Here is a 16,032-nt window from a genome sequence, read left to right as displayed (position 1 = left end):
ACACTTAAATTTTGAGCCCCACATTTGGTGAATCCATACTCTATTATTAATTTCTCAGTGCCTATACCCGATACATCAGATTGATACAGATGCACAGGTAACACACTCACTCTCCTTTGCTCTTTCTGTTCTGCTTCTTTGTTTGTTTATTTGTCCTTATCTAGGGCTCATTTCCACATCATGGCCTCCCCTCATGTTTTTTCTTCCATTTCAAATTCTCCTCCTTCCACTCCCTTCTCTCCCTTCCCTCTTCACCTGGCCAATTTTGAATTAACCCTGTGTCTTCTCAACTAGAATGTAAGCTCACTGAGGGCAAGGAGAGAGTTTTATTGTTCTTCCATGTGATCCTACCATATACTTGGGCTTAATTAGTACTTGTTGAATACATGACTATAATTACGTTGATCTTACACCTATATGTTAATGCAAAATTGTATAATACTTAATATCCAATAATTAGGATTTCAGTAAAAGAACATGTAATGTAAATTCATGGAAAAAAGTTTTGAAATATAAGGAAAATACATAGATTGCAAAGTTAAGAGAAAGCAGAATACAGTATTATAAGTACAAAATCACCTAATATGTGTATGGAGAGAAAAACCCAGGAAGAAAATTTATAAAAATGCTCAAAGTACTTTTTCCTAAAATGCTTAAAGATAAGAGTTAATCCTGATACAGTTATGTGGTTTTCACATTTTTATAGGCAGTATGAATTGAGATAATAAAGTTATTAGAGAAAAATATTTTAATTAATTCCTCAACATGGATTGGGTATCTTTTTTTCCAGACCCTGGGCAAAAAAAATAAGCAGTGACAATAAAAACAGAGTTCTTGCCTGCTTGGATTTACATTCTTATGGGAAGATATGTCAATAAAGTAGTAATCAAATAAATAAGAGAATTTGACCTATCAATAAGTGCTTTGAAGAAATAACAAAGGAGATTGGGGAAGAAAGTGACTGATGGTAGAATTTTAGATTTGGGGCTGGTAGTGAACTGTTCATACTGGAATACTAGCTAACAGCGTGTAAGTAATGGCTCTGGACCAGGCACCCTTATTTGCTTTTAACAGTAATCCCAGAGATAAGTGCTGTCCTTACCTCCAATAGAACACAAAAGGAAGTGAATGCTTAGAAAGATCAAACAATCAAGATTTAATAGCCAATTTTTGGCGTACCTCTTTCACTGTGTTTATCACATTGTAATTTTTTATTTTTTTAATTTTAATTAAAATTATCATTTTTTATCTTTACTATGCTACTCTGTGCTTCATGACTCCTGGGTCAAAGTATTAACAACTTGAACACATATTTCAGAGACTACATGTATTTTAATTTCAGTACATGTTTGTTAAAACATCAAATTTTTATAGAAAGACCAAGGAGAAAATTTATCCCAAGAGAGAAGTAGTATTATTTTGACAATTCATGGAAAGGTGTACTTAATAAAATGAATAGAAAATTATTCTGTATCACATCATTTCCTATTCTCTGTATGAACGGGGACAACAATCTCTATGAAACTGGAGAAAAAGTCATTAAAAAACATCAAGGTGAATCATCGGTTAAATTTAAAAAAAGAGCTACCTGGTTTAATGAAAAACTTACAAGGAAGTTTAAAATACAGTGACAAATTTAGACTTCAAATTGGAGTATTTTAAAACTCTGACAGGGAAACTTAGCACACTACACTCAAACTTATCAACCTAAGTGCTTGAAAATTAGAAAAAGAATAGAGAATTTGAATATGTAATACAATGAATAAATTCACCATGATAGCATCAAAGAACCACATAAAAAACATAAAATTTCTGGAAGATACTAGAAAGGGTTGATCAATGATGACTTGTGATCTTGTAAGAGTAACAGAATGATTTAAAGCCTTCCTGAAGAATAAAGTTTACAACATATTTTTCAATATATGACCAGAGAAGACATAAGTAGAGGGTATTGGGTATTGATACACATTTTAAAACTTTAACAATTTAATCAACACAGTGCACAGTCCATATGAGGGGACAGAGAAGAGGACAGCATAACAGTGAAGAGCACAAGCGTCGGTTTCTAAGAAACTTAGGTTTACAGATGTCTGCTTCCAGTTTCATCACGTAAAAAGCTTGGACGTCATCGCTTCCATCCTCACTCTAAAAAAGAAGCTGACCAAACAGAAAATCGTTGGCTGTCTTAGATCCATCACAAAATTGAAGTAACAGGGATAAATCGCCACCTTGAAAAACGAAGCTTCTAGCAACTACAGCTGCAGCAAACATTAAATATAGCCAGCTCCAAGGCCAACTTTCCTTTACATTTACCATTTTCATCATTCAGTATATCACATCACAACTTTACCAAAAATTTATGAAGTATGCTAAGAGGCAAGAAGTACTAGTCCAAAGAGACAAAACACTTATATGCTTCAAATCCATACTCAAATATGACACAATATGTGAAATTATGAATTAGGGAAATTTATGAATTATTTAATATAATTATTACTGATATGTTAACAGTTTTAATGCAAAAAGTAGAGAACATGTAAATACAAGCAGATAATGTTAACAGAGAGATACAATTCTAGGAAATAAATGAAAATTCTACAAATTATAAACACTATTAAAGAAAAAAATTATTTGTATGGGCTCATCAAAAGAAAAACTGGATATGGCCAATAAAAGAATCAGTGAGCTTGTCTGTCAGCAGAAACTTCCCAAATTGAAATGCAAAGGAAAAAAAGATGAAAAATGACGAATATTGATACGATTACAAATGGTATGTTGCACATGTAACTGGGATAATATAAGAGGTAGAAGAGAAAATGTAACATAGGAAATGTTTAAATCAATAAGAGCTGGAAATTTTCCAAAGTTAACAACAGACATGACACTGTAGACCCAGGAAGCTCAGAAAGTATCAAGCATGATAAATGCTAAAAAATACACTCCTATGTATATTATATTCAAACTGGAGAAAGTCTTGAAAAAAGTCATAGGGATAAAATGCTTTACCTTTAGGAAAATGAGGATAAAAAGAAAATACACGTTACTAAAATCATAAATGAAAGAAGAATCATTACTACTAATTCAACAGATAGTAAAAGGATAATAGATAAATATTATGGATGATCCAATACTCGCAAAATTGATACCTTAGATGAAAGGGACCAATTTCTTGAGAGACACAAACTATCAAAACTCATACAACAAAAATAGGTAATCTTAATAGGCCTATATCTATTAAATGAATGGAATCCATAATTAATAACCTTCTTTCTAAAAACAAATACCAGGTTCACATAGGTTCACTGGTTATTCTACCAAGCATTTAAAGAAGGAATTATACCAGTTATCTACAATCTCCTCTAGAATATAGAAGCAGAGTGCACCTTTCCTGACTTATTCTATTAAGCTAGTGTTACCCTTATATTGCAATCACATAAAATGGTACAAGAAAGGAAATATATAGACCAATATCTCTCATGAACATAGAGGTAAACATACTCAACAAAACATTAGCAAATAAAAATCCAACAATCTGTAAAAAGAATTATATAAACAACTGAGATTTATTCCAAGTATGCAAGGCTGATTCAACATCAAAAAATAATAATGTAGTCTTTTACTTCAACAGGTTAAAAAATTGTCTAATATACTAATTGATACAGAAAAAATTGACAAAAATGTGACACCCATGCATGATAAAAATTCTTGACAATTTAGGAACAGTGAAATTTATTTAATTTGATTTAAAAATGTACCAAGATCCTACAGCTAATATTATACTTAAAATGAGAAATGGAATGATGCCCTCTAAGACAGGGAAGAAGGCAAGTGTGTTTCCTTTTATTACTCCTATTCAACATTGTACTAGAAATGCTAGCTAGTACATTAAGCCAAGAAAGGACATGGGCAGAACCGCATATAACAGTACTGAACTCTAATTGACAAAGTTGTTTTCCACAGGGATACAGGTTAACAGCTCTCATGATGCTATAATATATAACAAAATTGAATAATTATATAAAAGCATGGCAAATGGTGGAAACCTGGTTTTTTACTGTTGGAATGGGAAGTTACAGATAAGGAAGAGAAAGAAGCCACAATAATCTATGTGGTAAAGGATTGGAGTTCAAGACATAGGTAAATAAAGAACATTTCATTTAATAAACATGTAAATAATTGCATATAGAAATATATATATACAGGTTAGTGTAAACATAAACATAGCATTTTATTGCTTCTTTGTTTGAGAGGGCCTAAAGAAATGACACCCCATTAGCAGGAAGCACCCATGGCACCCATATTGTAGTTTCTAATACCACTCTCCAATACAAAGACCCAGCACTCTGTGGAGAAATCACTGAGTCTAGGAGTTGGGCAGGGACTATACAAGGTATTCTAGAGCATCTTGTAGTACCAGAGAATAAGAAAGTGTCAAAAATAAATAAATAATATCCAACACATGCATATCAATGGGGTATGGCCAAAGGACATAGGACTCAATGAAGAAGCCCCTAATAGCCAAAGTTGGAACACTTCGAGCAATAAAATAAATTACAACCCATCATATAGTATAAGTGTCTATAAGTCTATACTGATATAAATAAATGACTAGAATAATAAATGGGGAAGAAGAGGCAAATCCTCCATGCAGAAGAATGTCAAATGAATTTTGTAGGCACTCCATTCTAAATGAAAGGCTGAGCTACAGGCCAGTCGTTAAGTATGGACTATGAAAGGTGACTTCTTTCCAAAGTGTACAGCATAGAAAATAATGTGTGTGTTGGGGGAGGCTAACTTTATGGTGAAGAAATCTGACAAACATTTTTTCAACCAGGTGATCAAGTTCAACATCAATAGTCATAAACCATGTTGTTAGTATGTATATTTGACATGATGTGATAAAATAGTATCTTAATCTCTGTGATTTTCCTCCCTGAATCTCATCACTTCAGGCTAATCACAAGAAAACATCAGACAAATCCCAAATAAAATGTCTCCTACAATATTAAAATTTCAAGGTCATTAAAAGCAAGGAGAGTCTGAGAAACAGTTGAGAGAAACTTAGGTAAAATGACACCTAAATGTAATGTAGGATCCTAGATGGGATCCTGGAACAAGAAGAGGACATTAAGTAAAAAGTAAGAAAATATGAATAAAGTATGGAGTTTCATTAATAAAAGTGTATCAACTTGGTCCATTAATTATAACAATGTTATTAATGTAAGCTCTTAATAATAGGGAAAACTAGGTTCAGGGTATACAAAAATTCTCTACTAATTTTATTTTTTTCTGTAAATGTAAAATTGATCTAAAATCAAATATTATTGAAAAACAATTTTTGGACTCTAGGTTTGGATCTGGACTCTACTTCTCTTTAAAAATACTATTTGTGCAAGTTATTTTAATCTCATCTAACCTCAGTTTCCTTTCTACAAAAACAAAGATAACATTAATGTTTGTTTCCTGTCATTATTGTAAACATTAAAATAAACCATGCATGCGAAAAGTTTATTGAAGTATCTGATAGTCATTATCATACTTATAGTTACAGTTATACAACTCTATATTGTTATATTATTATAGTTAATAAACATTAACTATAATTATGTATATCATAATCACCCCAAAACAAATCCTACTACTCTTATAGGATTAAGCATAAGTTGATGATGATATCAGAATACAAAAGACAGGATCACAATTACTGGTTAGTTATTTCAGGGAAAACTAAAGAAAGTTTTAGAATTAGAGTTTAATTCTAATTAAGTTTAATTCTCAGAATTAAAATTCTGAGAATTCTCTCAGATTTTATCAATTCCCTCAGGGTTAATAAGTTAAATGCTAAAATCTCAAATAACTGAACTATATAAGAATATAGTATATATCAAAAAATACATTTTAAGTTGAAATGCATTGCACAGAAAAGGTAATAGATTTGACTTCCTATTTATTTCCAAAGTTTATTTTTTGTATATAAACCAGTTTTTATTCCTTTTTAAAAATTATCTAATTATTTTTCAAGTACAGTTTTCTGTCTATTACTCCCATCCCATCCCACCCCCCGTGCCCCCCCCTCTGATTTCCACCCTTCTTAGTTGTTGTCCATGTATCCTTTATATTTGTTCCTCTAAATCCCTCCCCTATTTCCCCTGAAATTCCCTCCCCTCTCCCTTCTGGTCACTGTCCCCCTGTTCTCTATTTCAGTGTCTTTGGTTATACTTTGCTTGCTTGTTTTTTTTGTTGTTTAGCTTCCTATTAAAGGTGAGATCATATCCTAAGAACCCTAAAACACCAATCCCAAAGAACATATGCACCCCAATGTTCATAGCAGCACAATTTACAATAGCCAAGAGTTGGAAGCAACCTAGGTGCCCCTCAGTAAATGAATGGATAAAAAAACTATGGTACATATACGCAATGGATTTCTATGCAGCAGAAAGAAAGAAGGAGCTCCTACCTTTTGCAACAGCATGGATGGAACTGGAAAGCATTATGCTGAGTGAAATAAGCCAGGTGTTGAAGGCCAAAGTTTAAAATGGAACAAATAGACTGAAGTGGTAGATGTCAATCTGAGGAAAATACTTACACAAAAGTTCATCTAACTAAAATGTTGATATGTATAACTTACTGTTGATATGTGTAACTTAGCAAATTAACAGAATTTTAAAATAAGAATATTCAATACAAATAAAGATGTGAGGAAACAGGCAGTTTTAAATATAGCTGTCTGAAACATAAATTGGTATAACATTTAGCTAAATAATTTATAAAAATGTTTCAAAAGTATAAATTTACTCATTTACCTAGCACAGTAATTATGTAGCTAAGATTATGCTTTGAAAACATAATTTTGAAATAAAGATTAATATATAAATGAACACTGTTTTTCTTAGTAAAAACCTGAAAACAATCTAAATATTCCCAAATAAGGAGACGATTAAGTGTTTTTAATATCATCATCTATAATACATAATTATTAAAATAGCTTTCAAGTTTTCCAAACTCATTTTGTTTTTAGTAAATAATGTGTACTCATCATAAAGAATTTAAGCAATTCAGAAACACAAGACTATAAATTTCCAAACTATCCCAGACCCAATCACCATCAAATAATCATCATTAACCAAAGAAAAATGGCAATTTAGGCATTGTACTATGTATATAAATAGGTAGACAGACCAAAAAAATGGTAAGAACTAAATATTTATTGAAATGACTTAAAAAACAGACAATACTAAATGTTGGCAAGGATGAAAAATAATTACAATTCTCATATGTTACTCATTGTGATAGAACAGAGTGAAGCCATTCGGGGAAACAGCTTTTCATAAAGTTAAGTAAACACACTTACACTATGACTGTGAAAAAAATGTTCGGTATTTATCCAACAGAAAAGAAAACAAGTGTCACACAAAAGCTTTGTGTGAATGTTAATAGTCATAAATGATAGAAACAATTCAAATGTTTCTCAAATGGTGATATATGCATAATATTCATCAATACAAAGAAATAAACACACACAACAACAACTGGGACAACTCTCAAAAGCACTGTGCTAAATAAAAGAAATCAGACTCAAATGTACTATGATTCCATGTACGTGACAGCCTGAAAAAGATAAAATTATTGGAGCAGGTAATATATAAGTGGCTAGCCAGCGGCATTTGCTGAGGAAGGTTGAGAAGATGAGAATGAGGATGACTACAAAGAAGCCCAAAGGCAATTTCTGTAATGATAGAAATACTCTATATGTTTCTTGATTATGCTAGTGGTTATATGACATTTGTCACACCCACAGAGTGTTTATCCAAAAAAAGGTGAATTATATTGTGTATAAATTATACCTGACAAAAACAAAGATAACAAGATACCAATGTACTGTTGCTGTTTAAAATATTGTTACATTTAATTTTACTTGCATTTAATTGTAGACAAAAAATAAATAGAAGAAAAACAAAAGGAAAGCTGAAATTCTGCTTTATTATTCTATATGACATAGAATCATTATCATTATCATAGAATCATAATCATTTATTATCATTTTCTAAAACATTATTTTAAGATTAAGAAAATAATCTAGGAAAAATTGTAAGAAACTAGAAACAGAATTGTTTTTAACCATGTTTTCATGAGACACAGAACAGATTGACTCCCTGTTATAAAGATGAGAAAATTAACACTTCGTCACTCTCTACATCCCCCCTTTCTCCTCCTGACTTTATTCATTATTTGTTTTGTATTGTCAAAGTTTCTTCTATTTATTTTCTATTTTATAGCAACAAACTTCAAATTATTCAGTGTTGATTCTATATTTAAGATGATTTCATGCACAGCCCTCTAAATTGTATCTGTCTTTTCCAATTCAATTAATTTGACAATTTGTTTAATTTTTGTCATCAGGGTTTTCTCTCTTTAAATTTGCAGTAAGTATGTGAAGAATAGTTTCTGTAGTTATAATGTTGACTCTTTTTAATGTTTTTGAATATCTGTTGCCATTAGATAGGCTTTTCATTCTACATCATCATGGAACTTTACTTACTTTGTGACAGTTGTCTTCCTTCAGAACTTCCTTGATGAACATTGACACCTGTCATTGAACATGACAGAGGAGTAGTTTACTCTGTTCTTCTTCTTGGAGGCAACTCACTTTCTACCATCAGGACTTGTGAATAATAATTTTTTTCTTGAAGTCTAAGACACCAAGATATGTTTTGATTGGTAGAGTGCCCCTTTAAATTTAGTGGGGATTTTTAGTTCAAAGGAAATTTTTTCTTAATATCTTTGAATGCTCTTTCTTTTCAATTTGCTAAGTTTTAAAATTTATAGGTGTCCAATGTTTGTGTATATAGGATCATTCTTAGCTATTTTCTATGTCTATTGGCTTTTCTCTGTTGTTTTAATCTCTATTTTTTATAAGCATTAACTTTAGCTCAAACCTTCTCTCTTTCGAATTAATTCTGGTTTTTATGTTTCTTTGTTTTCAACCTATTTGTTAGTTCTCTAACAGTGAAATTTTCATCCTTAATTTTTCTTTACATTTGTAATTTCTTTTCCTTTTCACTCTGAATATATTACATTACATACTAGAGCTTCTTTTACAGCACAAAATATATGGAATTATATAATGTGAATAAATCCTCTGAGGTAACTTACAGTCCATTTTAGAATAACTGGTCTCTGAAATTTATGAGGTTCCATTAAATGTCTAATACCAGGGTTCCCCCCACCTAACTAGGAGGTGTGCCCCATTCCTGTGGAGGTCTACATATCTCTTGGACTGATAGAAGGCCCTGGAGCCTTGATACCCTTCTGGAATTGCCAGTCCCATTGGAGCATTCCTGTTTCACTTGTTTCTTCCCAGCAGGTGTTGCCACTACTCCCCAGGAGGAGGAAGGAAATCATAGATAAGGGTATTCTCAGGATGGATCTCTCTGCCTTGGAGGAGTTGGTGAGCATGCTGAGGTTTGGGCTCACCCATCAGTGAAGTGTTTATGGATAAGAATAGTGATCATGGGAGCCAAATTCCTTTGTCTTGTGCTTCTCTGAAAAGTTTCTTAATTTTTTCCTTGGTTTTCACTCTTTGACATGTGTGAGATTATTCATATTTTCATAACAGGTCAATGTAAGGGACTCCTGGGACTTCCAGGACAGGATCCTACTCTCCAGTCTCAGAGTACCCCACCTCTTTGAAACACAAAGACACAATACAAGTTGTACAGTTATTTCAGCTGCAAACCACACTCCAATTAGAAAGTACCCTTCTTTCAACAAGTCTTTGAACTCAACATTGGAAATTCCCCTAAGAAATCTATTCACTCACTCTAGCGCATAAAGTGTGTGTGTGTGGCAGGGAGGTGGGATAATCTGTTGAAATTTCGAATGGCACTCTGAGTAATAAATTTCATTGTGCTGGTCCTTTCAATCATTCAGGAATAATGTGCCCATCATGAGTAGCTCTTCACTTCAGGAGGCTGTCCTCACCTCATGTCCAGTTCATTACATCCGCTTGTTAGCCAGTGCTTATGCAGATGCATTCTACAGTTTTGTTTGACGTGACCATTGACAAAATTCTCTCAGCTTCTAGTAAGGGGTCAAACCTAACATAGCCAAACCCTTTCTTGCAGCTGCATTTTCCCATTAATGTGAGACAATATACTTTGACAAGGCGGCATAAGGAGAGTTTTGTCACAAACCTAGAGGTCACTGGTTAATCTGCATGAAGATCTGAAGGAGGTGATGTGCCATAAAGACTGACCTTGTAGAAAATTTGAGAGGCCTGAACATTATATTGGGATCTCCTGATCCAATATTGCACAGGGTAGGTATTCAGCCTATACTTCAGCCTATACCTATAGCTGATTGATTTTTCCTTCTGGAAACTTATAAAGGCTTATAACAAAAACAAAAAAAATAACAGACTCATTTCCCTTAACCTAGCCTTGCTGTGTTTTTTTATTAGGTTTGGAGAAATGAAAACAAACCAACTTATTGTTCTTAGAGTGAAAAATTCACATTTTGGGTTGATTTTGAAACCTGAAAGGAATTTACAGAGAGATTTCCCCTACCATCACTCTCACCCCCACTGCCCCAAATAGACTAATATAATACAAAATTTAATAATTGGTTAAGGTTTCTAGTTTTTAAAGATGGAAGCACAATTTGTTATCTTTTAGAAAATATTCTTAAAATTTGATCTAACTTTGTGTAACTTTGTTCTTCAGTAATGGATTTCCAGACCTGTGGAAAGGATGGCTTTCTACATTGTAAGCAGCAGGCTGTGGAGATGCTAGTGTTAGTGAAGGGGGCTTGTAGCAACACTCTTTCCTGTCTTTCAGCCTTCTGGCCCCTCCATCACCATCTGACACTCTTCTGCTGGGATTAACATTGGTTGCTGTGGTAAGCAAGAGAAGAGAATTCGATTCTTTTGGTCACCTCTATACTGTTAACCAAGTTGAAGAGGGATGAAAATGAAGTTAGAGGAGATAAAAGAGTTGCTTTTTTCAAGGTCATGCTATTCAGGCCTGTATCTAATTTATAACTTTAAAAAGAAATTCTATTGTTGTTCAGTTATTCTTGTCCCATTTTTACCCATTACTCTCCCTTGCCCTGCCCACCTGCCTCTCCCACATTTAGTTCTCCATTGTCCTTGTCCATGGGTCCTTTATACGTGTTCCTTGACTAAGTTTTATCTATCCGCTTCCTTGCTGTACCCATCTGTTCCTAATCTCTTTGCATTTATCTTAGGTCTGTAAACTTTAAGGGAATAAAGATGCAGCTTGTGATCAGAAAATATTTTAAAGAATGACTCTTCTTTCCAGACAGGAAAGGTCCTTGTAAGCCTGATCTTTTCCTAGTCTATGCTATAGTCACAGGTACTATGAAACATTAGTAGCATCCTACCTGAGGTAACACAGCAGCAGGGTTATGGCCTGGGCCTGCATATAGACCTCGTTGAGGAGTAGCAGGATGAGCTGTTGTTATTTTTTAAAAGGATGCTATCCCGTTAACTTCAAAACCATATGAAACAAAAACATACTTCACAAAGACAACAGGTTGAATACAAAAACTGCAACTACCTTCTATTCATTCATACTTTTATTGGTAAAAGAAAAAGTATGCGCTGTTGGGGTTGGTACCCTTTAAAACAGAGGTGTCCAATTCATGGTCCATGGGCCAAAATGCAGCCCAGGATGGCAATGAATGTGGCCCAACACAAAATCATGAATTTAGTTAAAACATTATGAGATATTTTTGTGATTATGTGTTGTAATGTCACATAAAAATAAACACGCAGATAATGGCATGTTACTACTTAGATATGTACATTTTCTATATTAGTCATCACAAACATGGGACCTACTCAGTGATTTTAAAAGATAATTCAAGGGGCTGCTGCATAATTAGGATTATTATGTGAGGACATTTTTGCTTAACTGTAGTGGAAGATATAATGAAAATGATACATTGACCTTTTTTTGCTCATAAGTTTTCATTGTTTTTTGTGAATTTAAAGTATGGCCCAAGACAACTCTTCCTCTTACAGTATGACCCAGGGACACCAAAAGGTTGGACACCCCTGTTTGAAAACATTGAAAAATCAATCAATCAAACAAACAAATTAGGTACTTTGGAATTTTATGGCTGATTCCAAGGATGTGCTGTAGGGATTGCTTAAGAATTCAGAACTTTTTTTTTTTATGTATGTTGCATTAAGTGCTCACTTCAGCATCACATATACTAAAACTGGAATGATACAGAGATATTTAGCATGGCCCCTGCTCAAGGATGACACTCAAATTCATGAAATACTCCATATTTTTGACCCACATATATGCTGTCTATAAGAGACCCACCTCAGAACAAAGGTGGGTCCCACACAGACTGCAAGTGAAGGGATGGAAAAAAAAATCCCAAGTAAATGGATATTTAGAAAAAGCTGGAGTAGCAATTCTTATAGCAGACAAAATAAACTTCAAAACAAGGGCCATAAAAGAGACAAAAAGGACACTGCAGAACACTTAAGGGAGTAGTTCACCAAATAGATATAACCCAGATATACATATATGCACCTATATATATGCATATATACATATAAGAGCACCTAAATATATAAGGAAAATCTTGGAGGACTTTAAGAGAGCTATCAATAACAACACACTCATCATAGGGATTGTAACACCCCATCGTCAACAATGGACAGAGCTTCCAAACAAAGAATGAATCAACAGAATATTATGGCATTGAACAACACTCTAGACCAAATTGACTTAGTTGATGTACATAGAACCTTCCATTCTAAAGAAGCAAAATGCACATTCTTTTCAAATGCATGTGGGAAATTTTCAAATATAGACCACATGGCAGGACACAAAACAAGCCTCAACAAATTCAAGAAAACTGAAATCATATCAAGCATCTTCTTGGATCATATTGGCTTGAAAAGAGAAACCACCCTTAGGGAAAAAACTAAAAAACATTGAAGTTCATGGAGACTCAGTAACATGTTATTAAATAATGGATGGATTAGCAATGAGATTAAGGAAAAAATCAAAAAGTATCTGGAAACAAATGAAAATGAATGTCTAACAGTCCAAAACTTATGCAACACAGAGAAGGCAGTCCTGAAAGGGAAGTTTATAGACATACAGTCCTATCTAAAGAAGATAGAAAAATCTCAAACAACCTAAACCTACCTCTATAGAAACTAGAGGAACAACAACGAATAAAGCCTAGAGTGAGTAGAAGGACAGAAATAATCAAGATCAGAGCAGAATTAAATGACATAGAGACAAAAAAAAAAAAAAAAAAACAATTCAAAGGATCAGTAAATCCAGGAGCTGGTTCTTCAAAAAGATAAACAAAATTGACAAGGCTTTAACCAGAATCATCAAGAAAAATAGATATAACCAAAAACATTGAAATTAAGAACAAACTGACAGTAACCAGAGGGGATGTGGGAGGGGTTAATGGGGGGAAAGGAGGGAGAGTTGTCAGTAACATGTATAAAGGACACATGGACAAAGAAAAAGTGGGGTAGGAGAGGGTGGGAAGTGGGGATGGCCGGGGTCGGGGGAGTGATGGAGGGAATATGGAGACAACTGTACCTGAACAACAACAGCAACAACAACAACAAAAAGGAAAACAGAGAGGGCCCTAGCTGAGCAGTTCATTTGATTAAAACATTGGCCCGATATGTGTTGAGAGTTCAGTCTCCAGTTAGGGTACATACAAGAAGCAAACAATGAGTACATAAATAAATTGACCAACAAATCAATATTCTCTCTCTCTCTCTCTCTCTCTCTTTCTCTGTCTCTGTCTCTCTGTCTCTTTCTCTCTCTCAACCAGAAGCAGAGAGAGAGAGAAGAGAGCAGGAACTCCTAGGTGAATATCATGGCAGGATGCTGACTCCAATAAGATGAAGACAACAGAAAATGTTCTAGAGGCTAGAATGTGGGATTGGCAAAGGATTATAAAGGACAAATAGCTGTCTTGATTGTTCTACAATGTTGTAGAACAACATTATTGTTCAGGGCATTATGCTGCCCTGAACCTTCAGCAATATCTGCTGAATGTTTATCTTTAAGTCAGTGGTACTCTGGGAGTCAACTGAAGCTATCATGAATTTTTCCAGTGATAAGATAGAATGTTGAACAGAAGAATATATTTAAGAAGGCAAGAGTGGGGAGTGAGGACAGAGCAGGATAAAAAGCCAGGTAATTAGGAGAACTGCTGTACTCCAAAGAATCCTTAGCACCAGTGGCTGAGATGCTGGGATTCCCATTCCACATGGGATAAGGGTATAAATCAATTACTTACATTTAAAAATATTTAAAAGCTTGTAAAGAATAAAAAATGTATGGGTTACTTTAAGTTATCTCAAAACCCTTACTAAAATTCTGTTCAGGGGAAATAGAAAAATGTATCAATGCAGAAAGAGATTTATTGTGACTAAAGTAAAACCTCAGTGTCCTGAGCATACTAATCTAAATACAAGGCAAGGTGGGCCAGAAAGCACTGAATCCAGGAATTATGAAAAAGAAGACTGAAGCTGAAATAAAAGGGACGAGTTGTTGGTGAGGTTTCTGGAACCAACGTGTTCCTGTAAATGTTATTATGTGTTCATTTTAAGTGGAAGATGTGGGGGAATTCAACCTTCCCACTGTTACACTTCTGCCAAAGCTTAAAGCACTAGTAACTCGGTGTATGAAATAGCTGTTTTCTGCTTAAATTATATTTATATTGGCAAACTGCGATGAATCGACTTTTGTGAGGTCAGCTCACCTGGAACTATTAGCTGGGTGACAGAGGACAAGTTACTAACTCCTCCGAGTCTTAATTTCTTCACAGGCCAAATAGCATACAAGCAACCCAAAGAAGTATTGATTGTATTAAATGTAAAAAGTACCTAATTTTGACCCTGATTTACCAGTGATATATTTTAATCCCCTTTCTCTTTTCATTAGGAGTCCTCACCGAAAGTTCCCAAGGAGGAAGGGAAGTTTAGATTCCAAAGGCCACACAGGCAATGGTTGACTGCACCATTTACCATAACTCACAGTGTGTAACCGCTACAGCTAGGATAAAGATGTGAGGACCGGCAGAGAGATGGTAGATATGAAAAGAGTAACAGGAAGTAATCAACCTGCCCTAGAATATGGCTTGACATAAGGGTTCACAGTCAAGAAAGATCCTCGAGACTTTCTGGCCAAAAAATCATAGTCTATGGATCTGATGGCCAGAAATCTGAGCAAGGTGGGGTCTGTGCAAGAAGAGGGGGGGGGGGAATTTATTTAGGATACAGAGATTCTTACCAAAGAAAAATTAACACTTCAGGCCTTGGCCGATCTGAAAAGCCTAACTCATTAGAGCTGCTTCTCTAGGAAGCAGCTCTCAACTGCTTGTTCAATGGAGGAAATGCCCGCGAACATTTCCTGAGTCATTATCAGGACCAAATTTTGTTACTTTTCATGGACACCTTAGGTAACCATTAGACTCCCAATGGGTTTCATTAAATCTTTAGAATTACTTTCCAGAATCAAGAGCATCTATTCCCTCAGATTTGCCTCTTGCAATAAATAGCTTGGGATGAAACTGGGATACTGCATCTCCACAAAAAGAGCATTACAAGAAGAGCAAGGCAACTCTGATCTTCTGTTCCAAACTTTCTAATCTTCTCCCTGCCTTGTTCTGCAAGCTTTGGCTTGATTATTGAGACCTGGATGCCTTTGACAAGCCTCAGTTTTTTGGCCAACACTATATGATTTCTAGAATACCAGATGGCAATAATATGCTGGCAAGCGCCTTGTAAAGTAAAAGTGTTATGCAAATAGAAGCCACTCGATATGGAATAGGTTTGAAGGCAAGTGGTAGATAAGTGTTCTTCCCACTGTCAAAAGAAAGGCTTGTGTTTCTTATTCAGCATCATCCTCTTTCTTTAGTTTCTGATTCTCCTGTCTGCTCTTGTCTCTACACATAAATTTGTCCACAATTAGCCTCAGATTTGTCCAGAAGTCTCTGCTAGGAGTGCAGAGA

General features: G+C 34.4%; 1 long non-coding RNA gene and 1 other non-coding gene across 2 annotated transcripts; both read left to right on the top strand.

Moving 5' to 3' along the window:
• The first annotated feature begins 577 nt into the window (after window positions 1–577).
• On the top strand, window positions 578–13,290 carry LOC118981265 (uncharacterized). Its single transcript, XR_005065312.1, has 3 exons — window positions 578–588; window positions 1,531–1,535; window positions 13,202–13,290. It is a non-coding gene; the product is annotated as an uncharacterized LOC118981265 (long non-coding RNA).
• LOC118981285 (U6 spliceosomal RNA) lies at window positions 12,214–12,320 on the top strand. Its single transcript, XR_005065320.1, has one exon. It is a non-coding gene; the product is annotated as a U6 spliceosomal RNA (small nuclear RNA).
• Window positions 13,291–16,032: the final 2,742 nt, after the last annotated feature.

The sequence above is a fragment of the Sturnira hondurensis genome, unplaced genomic scaffold (assembly GCF_014824575.4).
Source record: "Sturnira hondurensis isolate 20B ecotype Veracruz unplaced genomic scaffold, ASM1482457v3 Scaffold0023817, whole genome shotgun sequence".
Taxonomy (NCBI): domain Eukaryota; kingdom Metazoa; phylum Chordata; class Mammalia; order Chiroptera; family Phyllostomidae; genus Sturnira; species Sturnira hondurensis.
The sequence above is the reverse complement of the archived record's forward strand: the minus strand, read 5'-3'. Positions and strand labels throughout refer to the sequence as shown.